Source organism: Sinohyriopsis cumingii, chromosome 4 (genome assembly GCF_028554795.1).
Source record: "Sinohyriopsis cumingii isolate HCF-2022 chromosome 4, ASM2855479v2, whole genome shotgun sequence".
Classification (NCBI taxonomy): Eukaryota; Metazoa; Mollusca; class Bivalvia; order Unionida; family Unionidae; genus Sinohyriopsis; species Sinohyriopsis cumingii.
The window spans coordinates 39,209,893-39,228,375 of NC_142964.1; the positions used below are offsets into that span (position 1 = coordinate 39,209,893).

The window sequence follows — 18,483 nt, forward strand, 5'->3', positions numbered from 1 at the left end:
ATATTGTTAGAAGTGTAGAAGAATTAACCGGAGATATGTCGGTCTATGCAGTTGTGCCCAAAGGTGCAAATTTGTATGAGGTCACACTACCGAGTAAGGAAGTAGCATATAATACCTTGTGTGGAATTGATATTGGAAGTGAACACTTTGATTGTACTCTTTTATATTCAGACACTATTATTGTGTCAATTCTTCATTTACCAGCATACATCACAGATGATGATATAAGTATGAAGCTCGGTGAATACGGAGTAGAACTTCTTTCTCCCATTCAACGCAGATATTATCCTGGAACTAGTGTGGCTGATGGGACTCGTTATGTCAAATGTAAATTTCCACAGCAGGTAAAATCCTTGCCTTACAGTCTGAAATTTCAGACTGTTAATGGTCAACAATACTTTAGAGTATTACACAATAATCAAGTTAAGGTATGTTCTAGATGTCTTGATCCGGGACATGTTATAAAAGACTGCCCTGATTTTGTATGCTACAAGTGTGGGGAGCAAGGCCACGTAGCAAAAAAGTGCACAAGGCAAAGATGTGAAAGTTGTGGAAGTTTTCCTCTTATGTGTACATGCAGGATATGCGACAAATGCCACAAAGAGGCGCAAACATGTATGTGTTACAGAGAGGCCATTGAAGGCATTCATTCGGAAGTTGATGATGATATGAGGGAAGACATATTGGAGTTACAGAGTGACGAAGATGATAAAGAAGAAATTGAGAATGCAAAAAAAGATAATGAGAGTGGAGAAAGTGGGGAAGAAAAAGAAAGAATTGGAGTTGATATGACCAATGTAGAAATAGAATCTGAGGAAGTAAACAACAATCATACAATTGGAGATGGATCGGGGACAGATTCAGATGATGACAGGAAGATGGCTGCAGACGTTGTTGAAAGATCAAACGAATCACGTACATGTCAAGAAAACGGTACTAATATCGAAAATTTCAAAGTAGTACAAAGGAGAAGGAGAAGGTTTAATCCAGTACCTAATATGAAGATGAATAGCATGCGACGAACACCTATGAAGAAATGATCAAACACTCAACATTTTTTAATACTTTCAATACACTCATCATAATCATGGCTTTAAATATTGTATCTCTAAATGTAAATGGCTTGCGTAATTTGAATAAACTAAAGTCTGTTTTAGAAATATTTAAAGAGAAAAGAGGCCATATTTTATTATTGCAAGAAACCTTTTGGGATGATGAGTTTGTTGAAAGTATTAGAGAAAATGAGATTTGGAATGGTGACATATTTTATAGTAATGCTGACAATAGGAGGGCAGGTGTAGCTGTTTTAGTAGTGAGAGAATTGAGAAATCAGGTGACACAAGAAATGATTGAAAAGGGTAGGATTTTACATCTTAAAATAGCTATTGATGATAAAGTGATTGATTTAATCAATATTTATGCTCCAAATGTTGTGAAGGAAAGGTTTAACTTTTTCATGAAGCTAAATACATATTTACATAACAGTACTAGTGATAGCACTATCCTGGCTGGTGATTTTAATACAACTTTAGCAGGTATTGATCGATATAACAAAGCCTTACATATTGATGATGTAGCAGTGCGTGAACTTTATAAAATTATTCATGATAGGAATATTACCGATTTATGGAGATCACGAAATCCTAGTACTCGTAGTTTCTCCAGAAAACAAGTTGTACTAGGCGAAATGAAGCAGAGTAGAATAGATTATTTTTTGATTTCCTCAAAATTGCACTCCAATGTGCAAAATATTTATTATGCAGATACATCCTTTAGTGATCATTCTTTTGTATACCTTAAACTAAATACCTGCAAAGTGGAAACAGGGCCCGGATTATGGATATTAAATAACAATGTTCTTTTTGAGGAAAAATATGTACAAAGAGTGAAATCAATTCTTACCGAGGGAAAAACTGACGAAATGTATTTCAGTGAACCACTCATTTGGTGGGATAATGTAAAATACAAAATTAAAAAATTTTCCCAAGTATACTGTACAAGAAGAAATAAGGAAAGATTAAAAGAATACTTTACATTGCAAAATAAATTAAAATCATTTTCAGAAAAAGTCGCAAATAAAGAACCATATGACATTAACAAATATGAAGAACTAAAACATCAGCTAAGTGACTATGAAACTGATTTTTGTCGGGGTGCTATATTGAGATCTAAGGCCAAATGGGCAATTGAAAGCGATAGAAATACTAAATATTTTCTAAATCTTGAGAAATATCGACACAACAAAAATGTAATCAATGAATTGATTGATGATGATGGTGTAATTATTTCAAATACAAGCGGAATCTTAGATGAAATACATCAGTTTTATAGTCATTTATATTCTTCGGTAACTGTTGATGATAATTGTACTGATTCACTTTTAAATTTTGTAAACTGTTCTGTATCTGATGAGGATAAAGATATGTGTGATGCCATAATAACAGTTGATGAAATACATACAGCTATAAAAGGGATGGCTAAAAATAAAAGCCCCGGCCCGGACGGATTGACAGTAGAGTGGTATTGTAAATTTTATGATTGTATATATGATATTCTGTTGCACATCTTTCAGAGTGTTAAGAATGACAATATTATGTCGAGATCAATGAGATTTGGGGTTATATCACTTATTTATAAAAATAAGGGGGATAATAGAAGATTGCAAAATTGGCGTCCTATCAGTTTACTTAATGTAGATTATAAAATTTTGGCAAGGATTTTGTCTACACGTTTAAAAATGGTATTACCCAAAATTATTTCTCAAACTCAGACATGTTGTATAGTTGGGAGAGATATTGCTGATACTATAGTCACTGTAAGAGATATTATAGATATGGTTGAGAGAGACAATCTTGAGGGATATATCTTAAAAATTGATCAAGAAAAAGCGTTTGACAGAGTTTGCCACTCATATTTGATTTCTGTTTTACGAAAGTTCGGTTTTGGTGACAATTTTATTCAGTGGATAAAGATATTTTATAATGAAATTAAAAGTAGTGTTAAATGCAATGGTCATCTAACGAAACCCTTTTTAATTAAAAATTCAGTCAGACAAGGTTGTCCTATATCAGCAATGTTATATGTATTAGCAGCAGAACCCTTAGGACTCGCTATCAAAGCAAATCCCACTATCAAAGGTATTCCGCTCCCACTGTCTAGTAATACAAGTAAAGTTTTTCAACATGCAGATGATACAACCTTGACATTAGCGGACACACAATCCATTAATCAATCTTTTAATGTACTTGACTTGTATTGTAAAGGATCTGGTGCAAAGGTGAACAAGGAAAAGACAGAACTTCTGTGTATTGGATCTGGTAAACTTACTGATGATTATTGCAAACAATTACAAATTCAAATGTGTGATCACGTCATCTTAATTTTGGGAGCTTATGTTGGAAAATGTGCAAAGTTATGTGAGCAACTGAACTGGAATGATAGATTGTCTAAAATTAAAAACTTATTACAACTGTGGTCACAGAGATATTTGACAATACAAGGAAAAGTAACAGTTGTTAATAACTTATTAGTTTCTAGAGTATTGTACATAGTGTCAGTTCAGCCTCTTCCTGATATGATTGCTGATGAATTGAAGCAATTATTTCTCAGATTTATCTGGTCAGGAAAGTCCCATTTGGTTCACTATTATACAATAATTGGTGATAAGCGAAATGGCGGACTACAGTTAACTGATATAAAGATGAAAATGTATGCATTCAGACTAAAATTTTTAAAAAGATACTTTGATGTGAATTGCCATGCTATGTGGAAAAATACCTTTGATCACTTTTTATCTACTGTCCTGAACATGAGGTTGACCAAAGAGTTGTTTCTCATGTCTTTAAATAAGCAACAATTGAATACCCTACCTATATTTTACAGAGAAATGTTTCATGCATGGGAAAAACTTAGAAATAATATCGATACAAATATTGATGTGAGGAATGTTTTTGAACAACCTCTCTTTTTAAATCCTAATATTACATGTGCTGGTAAAACGTTGTTTTTCGCAGAATTTATAGAAGCAGGAATTGTTCGTGTTCAGGATATTACATATGAATTTGTACCTGGAATACTACCTTATAGAGCTATTCAAGAAATGATATACAAATCAAATTCTGAGATCAAAACAGATAAGATAAAAAAAGACTATAATTGCATAATAGAAAGTATACCATTAGGCTGGAGAAATATTGTTGCAACAGAGCCAAAACCCACTGTAACCAATGGGAGAAATAATATGTTTCTCAGAGTTGATACAAAATTATATGACCTCTGTTTATGTACAACACAACTATTTTACAAGCTTTTATGTACGTTGATTTTTCAAGAACCAGCTTCTGTTTCCTTTTGGAGTAAGATATTTAGTTTGGAAAAGCATAAATACTGGAAATTGATACACCTACCTTTCAAGACCCCAGATTGTAAAGATTTGGATTACAGAATAATGCACAATCGAATATTTACAAAAGAGAGACTAAAATACTATGGCAAAATTGATAATGACTTATGTCCAGTGTGCCAGTTGGAAACAGAGGATTTATTTCACATGTTTTTGAAATGTCCTGAATTAAGCTCTTTTAAGAATTATATTGTATATATAGTTGAGATTCTTTTTAAAAATTGTAGAGTTGGTGTTCTCAATAGCACTTCTTTTGAACAAATGCTCATGATAGGATATAACAAAGAAACAAAATCAGTAAATAGTTATTTTTTGAACTACATTCTGAGCATTGCTCGATTGTGCATTTACAAAAGAAGAAACATTATGTCTTTATTAGGGAAACAAATAGACATCGAAAGATTGTTCCAATATTTGACTAGAAAATATATATTATATGCGTATCAACATTACAAAGACAAAAATCAGACTTTGATTACGAAGTATTTTGTAAAAGATAATCCTTTAATGAGAATAGAAGAGGATAAAGTGTTTATTACATTGTAGAATCATTGTTTTGTACTATAGGATTACAAAATAAAATTTTAGAATCATTGTTCTGTAATATAGCTTAACAAAAAACTGTTGTAGAATCATTGTTTTGTAATATAGCATTACAAAATACTATTGTAGAACCATTATTTTGTACTATAGCATTACAAACTACTATGTACATACTGACTGTATATTTTTAACTTATATACTGTACAAAGCGTTTTTTAAATAAAGAAAAAAAAAAAAAAGGCGATAGACTAGAAATCTATTGGGGTCTCCCCGCGTAGGTTCGAATCCTACCGGCGACGTAATATTTTTTTATATGGGTCAAAGGTGTGATAGTAGAATACATCAGCCGTACAAGAGAGGGAAACTGCCCGCAATGACATAGGATATGTTTTTACCTATAACCTATGATTTTCTTCGCGGGTTCAAACCAGCTATAATATAACTCCAACCACTCACAGGTGCTCGACGCGAGGTTGATGTTGAGAAAAAAAAATCTAAATAAAAAAATCATACAGAGTGACAACAATACCTTAGATTACCCCCATGACCCATTCTGATATAGGACCCTCTCTATCATAATATATAAGAGAGAAGGTACGGAACTTCCAAATACGTCATTCCACCCATGACCCTCGATTTCCTTCTGCTATTTCCGTTTTTTAAGGCACATGACCAAACTATATTGCTTGTTTTACTCCTGAGATATTTTTCTATCCATCAAGCCATTATTGACTTTTCTGCGATGTATCCAACTGAAGTTACGGACTCCGAAACGTGCGATTTGTTTACTCTGAGATAAGTCCGAGCTCATATGATAATAAGTAAAACCTTTTGAGCCAATCATATTTCGGCGTTGACGTGTGTGCCGCATAGTTTACCTATTTTGAAAATAGAGTCGCATCTATACAATGTATGTGCCGTGAAGAAGACAGTGTCTAATTCTTGCATAGAACAGGATTAACAAAGTTAAATCGAGTTAATGGTAAGTAAAAACGTACTTTTGCATCTACCACTGTTCTGTAATTCAAGAAGGGATGCACCATAGAGTTGAAAACATGGTACATGTAGCGGTTTTCACATGTGCACGCACTTCTCCAAAACGAAACAATTCGCAAAAATCGCACGTTTCGGAGCCCGTAACTTGAGTTTGGTACAACGCAGAAACGTCAATGATGGCTTGATGGATAGATATCACAGGAGTAAAACAAGTCATAGAGTATGATCGTGTGCCTTGAAAAACGGAAATAGCAGATGGAAATCGAGGGTCATGGGTGGAATGAAGTATTCGGAAGTTCCGTACCTTCTCTCTTATACATTATGATAGAGAGGGCCTATGTCAGAAGGGGTCATGGGGGCAATCTAAGGTATTTTTGTCACTCTGTATGATATTTTCCTTTATATTACTGTTTTTTTAATCTTCTCAACATCAAGCTCGCGTCGAGCACCTGTGCATCCACTGTGAAAGACACAGCATTGTGATCTGAAACGAGAGAGAAATTCCTGTATCAACTCAAAAATGAAACGAAACGAAAATGTGCCAAACGTAGGTGTAGAAGTCGTCGTGGCCGAGTGGTTAAGGCGATAGACTAGAAATCTATTGGGGTCTCCCCGCGTAGGTTCGAATCCTACCGGCGACGTAATATTTTTTTATATGGGTCAAAGGTGTGATAGTAGAATACATCAGCCGTACAAGAGAGGGAAACTGCCCGCGAGGACATACGATATGTTTTTACCTATAACCTATGATTTTCTTCGCGGGTTCAAACCAGCTATACTATAACTCCATCCACTCACAGGTGCTCGACGCGAGGTTGATGTTGAGAAAAAAAAAAATAATTAATCGCTCTTTAAGATATTTTCCTTTACATTATTGTTTTTTTTAAATCTTCTCAATATCAAGCTCGCGTCGAGCACCTGTGCATCAACTGTGAAAGACACAGTATTGTGATATGAAAAGAGAGAGACAAATTCCTGTATCAGTTCCAAAATAAAACAAAACGCGAATTTGCCAAACATAGGTGTAGAAGTCGTCGTGGCCGAGTGGTTAAGGCGATAGACTTGAAATCTATTGGGGTTTCCCCGCGTAGGTTCGAATCCTACCGGCGACGTATTATTTTTTTTTTATGGCAGAGTGTTGTGATAGTAGAATACACGAGCCGTACAAAAGACGGAAACTGACGGCGATGACATAGGGATATTTTATTTACCTATAACCTATGATTTTCTTCATGGGTTCAAGCAAGCTATAATATAACTCCATCCACTGTGAAAGACACATTATAGTGATCTGAAAAGAGAGAGAAATTCATGTATCAAGTCCAAGAATGAGACGAAATGAAAATGTGCCAAACCTAGGTGTAGAAGTCGTCGTGGCCGAGTGGTTAAGGCGATAGACTAGAAATCTATTGGGGTCTCCCCGCGTAGGTTCGAATCCTACCGGCGACGTAATATTTTTTTATATGGGTCAAAGGTGTGATAGTAGAATATATCAGTCGTACAAGAGAGGGAAACTGCCCGCGATGACATAGGGATATGTTTTTACCTATGACCTATGATTTTCTTCACGAGTTAAATTTTGTTTTATATTGATGATGATTAATTGTCACGTGAGTGTAAAAATTTAAACAAGCCATTACTACATCTAGCTGGTCATACCGCCTGATGATATGCACAACACTCTGCTACATAATCCTCTGCTCTTTACATCTTCAACTGTAGCGGACAGATGGAGGAGGAGAGGATGGTTGCCAGAGGTCTTGCCGTCTTCAAATGTAGCGTACAAATGGGGTTGGTGGGTTGGAGGAGTCGGACGGGTGCCAGACGTCTTGAGAAACACAATCCATATTGATGCTGATTAATGATATGTCGGAATATATATGAAGAATGTCTGCAGAAGCTGTTAACAGGGTGACTCACTATCTAAATGTCTATTTTTACTACGTGCAAAAAGTGTGATCGAAACTATGAAAAAATAATAGGAATAATAAAAGCAATGAACTACATGAAACAGAATATTTGCTCCAACATTTTGCGATGATACTACCTTGATTCTTGATGGTTCTTTTCGAATTTCTTAAAACTTCCATTGATGTATTTGATTTGTTTGCAAAGATCGCATGGAATCAAAACTATTGTCATATTAGCAGATGAAAATGGCAACAAATTATTAAAACGATGAACAATATGCTCTGACATTATGTTTTACCTGCTTGGAAACTTTTAATACAAAGAAATATATCTCAAATAGGGGATAATTTTATGGCCATGAACTTATTGATGAAGACACTAATTAGAGTAAACAAAGTACCCATCATGTACAAGAAAGGGATTGAACATAACATAATTGATATTAGCGATGTATTCACTTACCAGGGAAGTGTTCTTGAATTTGAAATCTATAAAGAAACGTAAAACAGCAATGCAAATTATCTTGCCTTCCAAGGGGTCACTCATATTATGAGAGCATTACGAGGAAACTTTAACCTAAATCTGTATACTGGCAGGAATGTGTGACCTTTCAGCCTTAGCAACTAAGAGAGCGAGAGAGATCATAAATCCAAAAACCTTAGCACCATATAAAAAGTTTGAAAAGCAGGTTAATAAAGGGGAACATTTTACTTCGATACTTCTTAGGCCGAGATGCAGCGATAAGCCGCGATGTTTGAAAAGACCTACTGAAGGATAGGTCCTATCACTGAAGCAATCACAAGCAAATCACATTCGCTGCGAAACAGAGAGGAACTGTAAGCCGACACACAGGATCCGGGAAACAAGTCGAAAAGCATTGGTGAAATTTCGAGTAAATGTGGCCTGTACAAATCAATAAGGTACTTAAATCTTATATAATGGAAACGGTTTGGAATATGTTGTTGACGTTGGTGTCATTTACGGCTAACTAACTGTATGTACATACAATATAGGAAATGTGGCACATAATCATCGACGGGTTAGATTGTGAACCGCGAGAGTTACCTTGTTTTAATGGAGAGTAGGGGAGAGGATCATTATTAGTTTCTCTCTTCTGTCTAATTGCATGTGTTTGTGGCTTCAACTACAGGTTTAGAAAAGTGCCGTTTCATTGAACACCTCTTCCAATATTCGATAACTACATCGATTTATACGCATACTTAAGTATAAATTACCGTGTTTATAGTCTACACTTTTAAGATCATTTCTATAAACGTTTTTTCATTCAAGGACTAAATAGAAATATATTTTGCACTTGTTCAGTACATTATACAGTAGCGCACGTATGAACTTCTCCTTTTGTATTTGGGTTTTTAAATACCCAGTCCTACCTTCCATGATTTTGTAAGCTTACCAAAGCTGGCATCATCCTCTGATCACCTTTCATGTCTTTATTCTACATGTCTTGATGTTTCTTCTTTTATTGTTATTGCAGCACCTTCTTTAACTTGATGTTATACATTTTCTTCAGAATATCTGTTATGTTATATTACTTATTGTTACCTTCTGTTCTTGCGTTCGATATATCTTCTGTCATACTTACAATATCTTCAGACATCATATTCGTTTCCTTTTGAATTTGTCTTTGATCTTACTATGCTACAATTCACTCCAATCATGGTCGATATATAAGATAAAAAGAAAAACAAACTTTATTAGCAGTAATCTTGATATTGTACAATGGAGAGAATTTTGGTAAACGTCATTAGTAGGCCTGGTTTATATAAGTTCTTTATGGTCGCTCCACATAACCATACTAACAAGATTATAAACGTTTTTAAAGTTGAATTCTGTGTCAATAAATATTGCTACATTAAATTATCAGCGGTAGGGGATCTCAGGAAAAGAAGAATTGTATTGGCAACTAAATTGCTACACCTGTTAATATTTATGAACCAATAAAGACAATTCATACTTTACCTGGAGATAAAAAAAGATATATCTTGCATTATAAAAATAATTTTGTTTATTTTAAGGTAGGATGATTTCGATGTTATATAGATATATTCAATTATTGTAATTTAAATAACCGAAATGCAAGAGAAAGTTTCTTTGGTACATTCGTAGAATATAATTTAGTTGATGTATTGAGGGAATACAATAATAAATGGGAGCCACATTTAAACTTGGAGGAATGGTAACGTAGTGAAACAAATGAGAATGGACTTTCTTTTGGTACGAAACTGCATTCACAATTACTGAAATTGTAAGTGTTGAATCAGTGTATAGGACTGATCATTCTTTTGTAAAATATTAAGACAGTTTTCCAAAGGAATGTAACAGAGAAACATTCTTGAAATTTACTAAGTTATTACTAAAAGAACATTGACATGTGGAAAGAGTAAAGGAGGCTATCTAATAAATTAAAGATCAATATGTATGCGGTGAACAATAGGATAATTTTGAAAATATTCCTATATCTGATTTCAAACCTGTTATAAATTGTCAATGGTTCAATTAAATATTAGAGGAACAACAATTTAATTTGCATCGTTTAGGAAATATAACCTATATCTATAGGAAAGGCAACTACTTGCAAATATCAGGAATTTAAAAGAGAGAAGTGGTGAAAATGAACTTATATAACGGAGGGATGAAAAATGAAAGAGTTAGAAGATATTAAAAACAAATAGATGGATGTTGTATGGATTAGGTCTTTAGCTATGTAGTTTGAAGAAGAAGAGAGTGACCAGATACAAGTAACAAATAGAACTTCATAAGGAAATTAATACCGCCTCTTGTTACTACCAGTGGTTCTTTAACATACGGAATGAAATGTAAGATGATAGGAATGCACCTTATATGAAATGATATAAAAATTGCGATGTTGATCCTACCGATTTAAGAACGCCGCTTAAATGTTGTGACACTCCTAAAGTGTATTATTTACATAAATTCTCCTGAAACGGTCCTTTATCATATACAGAATATGCAAATGTTTTACAAAATATACCTAATGAAAAAGGATATTGGACAGTTTCTAGTGAGGGCGGTTAACATTGGGAATTACCGTTCAAGTAGAGAGAAGGGGAACTGTGATTATATGTATACCAAAAGGTTATAAGCCTAAACAGTATATGTTATATTGGAAATTCATATAAATTCGCATGTGTAATGCAAAATTGCTTCTGCAGAAATTGCAGTCAGAGTTAAAACTGTGCTACCCACATATATGCAAAACGTCCACACACAAAAACAAAAAACGTTTATAAATGGACGATACATTTGAAGATAACATAAGAAACTTATCTGACTTAATCTAGAAATCGCCAATATTCCTTGACTACTTCTTTTAACGAGATTATTTGAAAAGCCATCTGACACAGTTCCGTCGCTATTTAGTGGCAAACTTATGAAGTTTTCCAAGTTTGAAAAACTTATAATATACTGGGTACAACTTCTTTTCTCGGAAAATCAAATCTTGAGCAATTAATAATGGTCAAGTCTCTAATTGGTTTGGTATGGAAAGAGTGTGTAGACAGGGAGATCCAATCTCCCCATATAGTTGCATCCTATTTGCATAGATGTTAGCTCAAGTGATAAGAAAAATTAAACATATTATGGAAATAAACATGGTTAATATAACATAGGTTGTTTCTCAATATGCTGATATGTCACTTGCTATTATGGATCAGTGACATTTTTGATGTCTGCTTTACATTTGTTGTATCAGTGTTCTATACTGTATGGTCTATATATATGGTTTCCATCAGAAGTAGAATTGCTATAATATGAAATATCGTCCCGAATATAAACTTAATTGGGGATTTCCTGAGTTTGCTGTCTTCTTTGTTAAGTTGTCAACAAACGTTGGAGAAATGCAATCTTTAATAACCCATCTAAAATTCGAGCAATCAAGAATCTGCTTATTCATTCGATTAAAAAGATTCGAACTATATTGTGATAGATAGTAATGATAAGCATCTTGATTTTCATTAACATATCCACAGTGCTACAGTGAAGTCAATACACACTTTCACAAGTTTGTATAGCATGGGTCAAAGGATAAAGTGGAAAGAAAAATTAATTTGAAGGATTACCCTGAGATTGGATTAAATATGAGGCTTAGAAGAATATTGCAATATGGCGCCGTGTTAGTATGAAAAGTCCGCTAAGCATGAAAGACGAAGAGGATGCCAGTGATATGGCCACTTTGTTCACATCCAGGTTAGAAATTATAAATCAGTGAATGAACTGATTAAGTTCCGTGCACTTTCCATCACATTAGAGATTTCCATTTATGAAATTGGTACGGGTTCAAACAAGCTATAATATAACTCCATCCACTGTGAAAGACACAGTATTGTGATCTGAAAAGAGAGAGAAATTCATATATCAAGTCCAAGAATGAGACGAAATGAAAATGTGCCCAACATAGGTGTAGAAGTCGTCGTGGCCGAGTGGTTAAGGCGATAGACTAGAAATCTATTGGGGTCTCCCCGCGTAGGTTCGAATCCTACCGGCGACGTAATATTTTTTTATATGGGTCAAAGGTGTGATAGTAGAATACATCAGCCGTACAAGAGAGGGAAACTGCCCGCAATGACATAGGATATGTTTTTACCTATAACCTATGATTTTCTTCGCGGGTTCAAACCAGCTATAATATAACTCCAACCACTCACAGGTGCTCGACGCGAGGTTGATGTTGAGAAAAAAAAATCTAAATAAAAAAATCATACAGAGTGACAACAATACCTTAGATTACCCCCATGACCCATTCTGATATAGGACCCTCTCTATCATAATATATAAGAGAGAAGGTACGGAACTTCCAAATACGTCATTCCACCCATGACCCTCGATTTCCTTCTGCTATTTCCGTTTTTTAAGGCACATGACCAAACTATATTGCTTGTTTTACTCCTGAGATATTTTTCTATCCATCAAGCCATTATTGACTTTTCTGCGATGTATCCAACTGAAGTTACGGACTCCGAAACGTGCGATTTGTTTACTCTGAGATAAGTCCGAGCTCATATGATAATAAGTAAAACCTTTTGAGCCAATCATATTTCGGCGTTGACGTGTGTGCCGCATAGTTTACCTATTTTGAAAATAGAGTCGCATCTATACAATGTATGTGCCGTGAAGAAGACAGTGTCTAATTCTTGCATAGAACAGGATTAACAAAGTTAAATCGAGTTAATGGTAAGTAAAAACGTACTTTTGCATCTACCACTGTTCTGTAATTCAAGAAGGGATGCACCATAGAGTTGAAAACATGGTACATGTAGCGGTTTTCACATGTGCACGCACTTCTCCAAAACGAAACAATTCGCAAAAATCGCACGTTTCGGAGCCCGTAACTTGAGTTTGGTACAACGCAGAAACGTCAATGATGGCTTGATGGATAGATATCACAGGAGTAAAACAAGTCATAGAGTATGATCGTGTGCCTTGAAAAACGGAAATAGCAGATGGAAATCGAGGGTCATGGGTGGAATGAAGTATTCGGAAGTTCCGTACCTTCTCTCTTATACATTATGATAGAGAGGGCCTATGTCAGAAGGGGTCATGGGGGCAATCTAAGGTATTTTTGTCACTCTGTATGATATTTTCCTTTATATTACTGTTTTTTTAATCTTCTCAACATCAAGCTCGCGTCGAGCACCTGTGCATCCACTGTGAAAGACACAGTATTGTGATCTGAAACGAGAGAGAAATTCCTGTATCAACTCAAAAATGAAACGAAACGAAAATGTGCCAAACGTAGGTGTAGAAGTCGTCGTGGCCGAGTGGTTAAGGCGATAGACTAGAAATCTATTGGGGTCTCCCCGCGTAGGTTCGAATCCTACCGGCGACGTAATATTTTTTTATATGGGTCAAAGGTGTGATAGTAGAATACATCAGCCGTACAAGAGAGGGAAACTGCCCGCGAGGACATACGATATGTTTTTACCTATAACCTATGATTTTCTTCGCGGGTTCAAACCAGCTATACTATAACTCCATCCATTCACAGGTGCTCGACGCGAGGTTGATGTTGAGAAAAAAAAATAATTAATCGCTCTTTATGATATTTTCCGTTATATTATTGTTTTTTTTAAATCTTCTCAACATCAAGCTCGCGTCGAGCACCTGTGCATCAACTGTGAAAGACACAGTATTGTGATATGAAAAGAGAGAGACAAATTCCTGTATCAGTTCCAAAATGAAACAAAACGCGAATTTGCCAAACATAGGTGTAGAAGTCGTCGTGGCCGAGTGGTTAAGGCGATAGACTTGAAATCTATTGGGGTTTCCCCGCGTAGGTTCGAATCCTACCGGCGACGTTTTATTTTTTTTTATATGGCAGAGTGTTGTGATAGTAGAATACACGAGCCGTACAAAAGACGGAAACTGACGGCGATGACATAGGGATATTTTATTTACCTATAACCTATGATTTTCTTCATGGGTTCAAGCAAGCTATAATATAACTCCATCCACTGTGAAAGACACATTATAGTGATCTGAAAAGAGAGAGAAATTCATGTATCAAGTCCAAGAATGAAAAGAAATGAAAATGTGCCAAACCTAGGTGTAGAAGTCGTCGTGGCCGAGTGGTTAAGGCGATAGACTAGAAATCTATTGGGGTCTCCCCGCGTAGGTTCGAATCCTACCGGCGACGTAATATTTTTTTATATGGGTCAAAGGTGTGATGGTAGAATATATCAGTCGTACAAGAGAGGGAAACTGCCCGCGATGACATAGGGATATGTTTTTACCTATGACCTATGATTTTCTTCACGAGTTAAATTTTGTTTTATATTGATGATGATTAATTGTCACGTGAGTGTAAAAATTTAAACAAGCCATTACTACATCTAGCTGGTCATACCGCCTGATGATATGCACAACACTCTGCTACATAAACCTCTGCTCTTTACATCTTCAACTGTAGCGGACAGATGGAGGAGGAGAGGATGGTTGCCAGAGGTCTTGCCGTCTTCAAATGTAGCGTACAAATGGGGTTGGTGGGTTGGAGGAGGCGGACGGGTGCCAGACGTCTTGAGAAACACAATCCATATTGATGCTGATTAATGATATGTCGGAATATATATGAAGAATGTCTGCAGAAGCTGTTAACAGGGTGACTCACTATCTAAATGTCTATTTTTACTACGTGCAAAAAGTGTGATCGAAACTATGAAAAAATAATAGGAATAATAAAAGCAATGAACTACATGAAACAGAATATTTGCTCCAACATTTTGCGATGATACTACCTTGATTCTTGATGGTTCTTTTCGAATTTCTTAAAACTTCCATTGATGTATTTGATTTGTTTGCAAAGATCGCATGGAATCAAAACTATTGTCATATTAGCAGATGAAAATGGCAACAAATTATTAAAACGATGAACAATATGCTCTGACATTATGTTTTACCTGCTTGGAAACTTTTAATACAAAGAAATATATCTCAAATAGGGGATAATTTTATGGCCATGAACTTATTGATGAAGACACTAATTAGAGTAAACAAAGTACCCATCATGTACAAGAAAGGGATTGAACATAATATAATTGATATTAGCGATGTATTCACTTACCAGGGAAGTGTTCTTGAATTTGAAATCTATAAAGAAACGTAAAACAGCAATGCAAATTATCTTGCCTTCCAAGGGGTCACTCATATTATGAGAGCATTACGAGGAAACTTTAACCTAAATCTGTATACTGGCAGGAATGTGTGACCTTTCAGCCTTAGCAACTAAGAGAGCGAGAGAGATCATAAATCCAAAAACCTTAGCACCATATAAAAAGTTTGAAAAGCAGGTTAATAAAGGGGAACATTTTACTTCGATACTTCTTAGGCCGAGATGCAGCGATAAGCCGCGATGTTTGAAAAGACCTACTGAAGGATAGGTCCTATCACTGAAGCAATCACAAGCAAATCACATTCGCTGCGAAACAGAGAGGAACTGTAAGCCGACACACAGGATCCGGGAAACAAGTCGAAAAGCATTGGTGAAATTTCGAGTAAATGTGGCCTGTACAAATCAATAAGGTACTTAAATCTTATATAATGGAAACGGTTTGGAATATGTTGTTGACGTTGGTGTCATTTACGGCTAACTAACTGTATGTACATACAATATAGGAAATGTGGCACATAATCATCGACGGGTTAGATTGTGAACCGCGAGAGTTACCTTGTTTTAATGGAGAGTAGGGGAGAGGATCATTATTAGTTTCTCTCTTCTGTCTAATTGCATGTGTTTGTGGCTTCAACTACAGGTTTAGAAAAGTGCCGTTTCATTGAACACCTCTTCCAATATTCGATAACTACATCGATTTATACGCATACTTAAGTATAAATTACCGTGTTTATAGTCTACACTTTTAAGATCATTTCTATAAATGTTTTTTCATTCAAGGACTAAATAGAAATATATTTTGCACTTGTTCAGTACATTATACAGTAGCGCACGTATGAACTTCTCCTTTTGTATTTGGGTTTTTAAATACCCAGTCCTACCTTCCATGATTTTGTAAGCTTACCAAAGCTGGCATCATCCTCTGATCACCTTTCATGTCTTTATTCTACATGTCTTGATGTTTCTTCTTTTATTGTTATTGCAGCACCTTCTTTAACTTGATGTTATACATTTTCTTCAGAATATCTGTTATGTTATATTACTTATTGTTACCTTCTGTTCTTGCGTTCGATATATCTTCTGTCATACTTACAATATCTTCAGACATCATATTCGTTTCCTTTTGAATTTGTCTTTGATCTTACTATGCTACAATTCACTCCAATCATGGTCGATATATAAGATAAAAAGAAAAACAAACTTTATTAGCAGTAATCTTGATATTGTACAATGGAGAGAATTTTGGTAAACGTCATTAGTAGGCCTGGTTTATATAAGTTCTTTATGGTCGCTCCACATAACCATACTAACAAGATTATAAACGTTTTTAAAGTTGAATTCTGTGTCAATAAATATTGCTACATTAAATTATCAGCGGTAGGGGATCTCAGGAAAAGAAGAATTGTATTGGCAACTAAATTGCTACACCTGTTAATATTTATGAACCAATAAAGACAATTCATACTTTACCTGGAGATAAAAAAAGATATATCTTGCATTATAAAAATAATTTTGTTTATTTTAAGGTAGGATGATTTCGATGTTATATAGATATATTCAATTATTGTAATTTAAATAACCGAAATGCAAGAGAAAGTTTCTTTGGTACATTCGTAGAATATAATTTAGTTGATGTATTGAGGGAATACAATAATAAATGGGAGCCACATTTAAACTTGGAGGAATGGTAACGTAGTGAAACAAATGAGAATGGACTTTCTTTTGGTACGAAACTGCATTCACAATTACTGAAATTGTAAGTGTTGAATCAGTGTATAGGACTGATCATTCTTTTGTAAAATATTAAGACAGTTTTCCAAAGGAATGTAACAGAGAAACATTCTTGAAATTTACTAAGTTATTACTAAAAGAACATTGACATGTGGAAAGAGTAAAGGAGGCTATCTAATAAATTAAAGATCAATATGTATGCGGTGAACAATAGGATAATTTTGAAAATATTCCTATATCTGATTTCAAACCTGTTATAAATTGTCAATGGTTCAATTAAATATTAGAGGAACAACAATTTAATTTGCATCGTTTAGGAAATATATCCTATATCTATAGGAAAGGCAACTACTTGCAAATATCAGGAATTTAAAAGAGAGAAGTGGTGAAAATGAACTTATATAACGGAGGGATGAAAAATGAAAGAGTTAGAAGATATTAAAAACAAATAGATGGATGTTGTATGGATTAGGTCTTTAGCTATGTAGTTTGAAGAAGAAGAGAGTGACCAGATACAAGTAACAAATAGAACTTCATAAGGAAATTAATACCGCCTCTTGTTACTACCAGTGGTTCTTTAACATACGGAATGAAATGTAAGATGATAGGAATGCACCTTATATGAAATGATATAAAAATTGCGATGTTGATCCTACCGATTTAAGAACGCCGCTTAAATGTTGTGACACTCCTAAAGTGTATTATTTACATAAATTCTCCTGAAACGGTCCTTTATCATATACAGAATATGCAAATGTTTTACAAAATATACCTAATGAAAAAGGATATTGGACAGTTTCTAGTGAGGGCGGTTAACATTGGGAATTACCGTTCAAGTAGAGAGAAGGGGAACTGTGATTATATGTATACCAAAAGGTTATAAGCCTAAACAGTATATGTTATATTGGAAATTCATATAAATTCGCATGTGTAATGCAAAATTGCTTCTGCAGAAATTGCAGTCAGAGTTAAAACTGTGCTACCCACATATATGCAAAACGTCCACACACAAAAACAAAAAACGTTTATAAATGGACGATACATTTGAAGATAACATAAGAAACTTATCTGACTTAATCTAGAAATCGCCAATATTCCTTGACTACTTCTTTTAACGAGATTATTTGAAAAGCCATCTGACACAGTTCCGTCGCTATTTAGTGGCAAACTTATGAAGTTTTCCAAGTTTGAAAAACTTATAATATACTGGGTACAACTTCTTTTCTCGGAAAATCAAATCTTGAGCAATTAATAA

General features: G+C 34.8%; 7 non-coding genes across 7 annotated transcripts; all 7 read left to right on the plus strand.

Moving 5' to 3' along the window:
- The first annotated feature begins 6,500 nt into the window (after positions 1-6,500).
- Trnas-aga (transfer RNA serine (anticodon AGA)) lies at positions 6,501-6,582 on the plus strand. Its single transcript has one exon. It is a non-coding gene; the product is annotated as a tRNA-Ser (tRNA).
- Positions 6,583-6,971: 389 nt separating this feature from the next.
- Trnas-uga (transfer RNA serine (anticodon UGA)) lies at positions 6,972-7,053 on the plus strand. The gene has a single exon. It is a non-coding gene; the product is annotated as a tRNA-Ser (tRNA).
- Positions 7,054-7,308: 255 nt separating this feature from the next.
- On the plus strand, positions 7,309-7,390 carry Trnas-aga (transfer RNA serine (anticodon AGA)). Its single transcript has one exon. It is a non-coding gene; the product is annotated as a tRNA-Ser (tRNA).
- A 4,908-nt stretch (positions 7,391-12,298) lies between these two features.
- Trnas-aga (transfer RNA serine (anticodon AGA)) lies at positions 12,299-12,380 on the plus strand. The gene has a single exon. It is a non-coding gene; the product is annotated as a tRNA-Ser (tRNA).
- Positions 12,381-13,636: 1,256 nt separating this feature from the next.
- On the plus strand, positions 13,637-13,718 carry Trnas-aga (transfer RNA serine (anticodon AGA)). The gene has a single exon. It is a non-coding gene; the product is annotated as a tRNA-Ser (tRNA).
- Positions 13,719-14,105: 387 nt separating this feature from the next.
- Trnas-uga (transfer RNA serine (anticodon UGA)) lies at positions 14,106-14,187 on the plus strand. The gene has a single exon. It is a non-coding gene; the product is annotated as a tRNA-Ser (tRNA).
- Positions 14,188-14,443: 256 nt separating this feature from the next.
- Positions 14,444-14,525, plus strand: Trnas-aga (transfer RNA serine (anticodon AGA)). The gene has a single exon. It is a non-coding gene; the product is annotated as a tRNA-Ser (tRNA).
- Positions 14,526-18,483: the final 3,958 nt, after the last annotated feature.